The sequence below is a fragment of the Acyrthosiphon pisum genome, chromosome X, assembly GCF_005508785.2.
Source record: "Acyrthosiphon pisum isolate AL4f chromosome X, pea_aphid_22Mar2018_4r6ur, whole genome shotgun sequence".
Classification (NCBI taxonomy): Eukaryota; Metazoa; Arthropoda; class Insecta; order Hemiptera; family Aphididae; genus Acyrthosiphon; species Acyrthosiphon pisum.
Window position 1 is genome coordinate 63,334,683 of NC_042493.1, and position 2,434 is coordinate 63,337,116.

A 2,434-nucleotide genomic window follows, 5' to 3' on the forward strand; every position below is an offset into this window, starting at 1 on the left:
TTTAGGTAACAACAATGTCTGTGTTCTGTCGTTGGCTTTTTACGATATCTTAATTGTTAAGTGAGTTATCAGTATATAAAATATTAACATTTGAAAATGCTCATAACTCACTTAAAAATTTAAATATCATAAAAAACCAACGAGAGAACACAGATAACATAGTTACCTAAAAGTTTGATAATAAGTCAGATCACTCTAATATCAAAACTGACAGCACCTTATTGAAACTAGCGAACGAAAATGTTCTATGGCATACATGTGTAAGACGGAGACAACACATGCGGGTTCAACATCCTCTTGATATATTTTAATAATACCATCTATAGACTGTAATACCTAATATTATAATCAGCTATAACAATGGACTATAGCAATCTGATTCTATAAGTATATTATATTAATATCATTATAGTCCATAAACATGGTAATAGTATTAAGTATTAACGATAACAGTTTCCCAAAAATGTACAAAAATACACCCACCCCATATTTTTGGGAGTGCAGTGCACCTCTTGTAAGTACGTCCAAGCCGCCTCTGTTTTTAAAGGCACTATCACCCTTTAATTGGTATGCAGGTTATCAAAAACTGTTGCTTTCTTGACTGTTTTACTAAATAACCATAAAAATAAATAATCAGTATTATCCAAAATGGCAAAATGTAAGTTACAGTTACTTATAAATTATAATATTTACCTGGTTATAAGTATTTAATGAACACTGAGGAATTAATTAGGATAAAAATATGCAAAATTCAATGTTGAACGCAGAAACTTATAATAAATATCTCAATATGTTATAAATAAAACGCAGTGCTTCATTATAATACAAATACTCACATAGGTTTGAAAACAATTTGTAATTGTATAAAATAAAACTGTACATTTGTTTTGTTTATAGCAGATTAAAATATGGAGTTTCACACCCGACACTTTACAGCTTCCATAAACTAAATATATAACATTTAATCTATGGATTGCTGATTTTGAAAATATTCTGATCGTCATACAATTTGTGTAAGTTGGTATTATTTACTCAAACTCAAGACTCATTTACTAATGGTTCTTTATATTTTTCTTTTTAGTCTTCAAAAATATCAAATTCAAAACATTAGAAGTCACTTAATAGAATACCCAATATTAGAGATAGAGGTATGTTCAGGATCGGATAGAGACTCAAGTATTGGGAGTGAGGAAGGCGAAGAGGAGAGTAAGTTTTATTTTTGTACAACAATAGGCCAGTATATTTTGGGAAAATACTATTATTTCAGAAAACCAATGATTTTGAAAATGTTCTTTCATATTATTTTGAATGGTTAAAAAGCCAATATTTAAATTAAAAAAAAAGCCATTATCTAAGTTATAATATTATTTAAAACAACAAAAATATAATAACAAAAATAATAATAATTTGCAAACATATTATTATATGATTACTTGCTTGTTGGGACGACACGTACATATTAATTAAAAATGCTATACGTATACTTAAACTAAAAAATAAAAATTGGGTACATAAATCATCACCTGGTGGTAATGGTTAATTACCTGAATGTAAAAACCTGCAAACGATTCACCACCATGTGGCGGATACCACGAGAAAAAAATCTGTCCTGAGGAATGTCTGTGATCTGTTGACTGTTTGTATGTCATGTTATTAGTTTGGTATGAATGTACATGTATATGATGACAGTTTATAGCTAACTATTATTAACTAAAAATTTTTATTATAATATTAAATGTATTGTTATACTCATTTAATTAAATCATGAAAAAAAATATATCACCAAGATTGAGTAACTAATAGTTTAAAAAATAATTTTGCATCACAAAGATTTATATTAAATTTAAATAACTAACGTCAAATAATAAAATATAAATTTAATTTTTAAAACAGATGAGCTGAGCTCAGTTAATACTACACCTTATTGCTGATATAAATTAAATACAATTTTAACTTAATTGCAATTTCTCAATAGAGAAGAGAGAAAATTACCGGTAACATAGAAAAATCATAATAATATATCTACCAGATTTTGTACCCATCTATAAAGCTACTTTTTCAGCACTAATTCTGCCCTAAAAAAATGCTTAAAAAAATAATTTATAGCAAAATAATACGGTAATTGATAAATGATAATTATTTATTTTCTAAAACAAATTCAATAAAAAAAAAACCTAACTTCACCAATTTTATTAGGAATTTAAAATGCAGTTGTAACATTCTGTAATTTTTGTTACATAAATCAATAACTTGACAAATTAACAACGAACAAAATTTGTTTTCTCTGCAATATGAAAAAGAAAAATTCTATTAAAATTATTATTGCTTAAAGGTCTCGTTATAATATAAGATAGAAACAGTGTATCAATTATTTTTAACTTATTCGCAAATATTTTATTTATGAAACTGTAATTCCTTACAAGCATTTTAAACT